The sequence below is a fragment of the Cervus canadensis genome, chromosome 18 (assembly GCF_019320065.1).
Source record: "Cervus canadensis isolate Bull #8, Minnesota chromosome 18, ASM1932006v1, whole genome shotgun sequence".
NCBI classification, from domain to species: domain Eukaryota; kingdom Metazoa; phylum Chordata; class Mammalia; order Artiodactyla; family Cervidae; genus Cervus; species Cervus canadensis.
In genome coordinates, this window is record NC_057403.1 from 62,469,705 (window position 1) to 62,470,152 (window position 448).

Genomic DNA, 448 nt, shown 5'->3' on the forward strand with positions numbered 1-448 from the left:
TGAGCTTTTGAGTCATCTTCCCGTGGGCTCACTCAGGACATGCTTAACTCCTTCAGCATCGAATTGTAACATCCATGAACTGATGTCTACCAGGGCAGGTCCCTTGGGACACAGTGGCCAAGGTTCTTCTTTGGAGCTGGTCACGTAGGGGCCCTCTGGCTAGCACAGACCAAAATTCTGCATTCCCTGAAGCGCAGCAGTGGCCCTGCATAAACCATGTTGTTTGTATGTACAGTTTAGACACAGTGAGCTCCTCTTATCAATTAGGGATATGGGGCTCCCCCCACAACCCCGCCGCCTCAGGTCCGAGATAGCAGTCAGGAGTCAGCCTTGTAAGCCAGCCTTTGTAAGGTTAGCAGTCTCATGCCTGCTGGTAACTCTTCTCCAACTACCGAGTTCCTTGTGGATTAAATGAGATAATGTACACAGAGTCCTTAGCAGGGGCCAG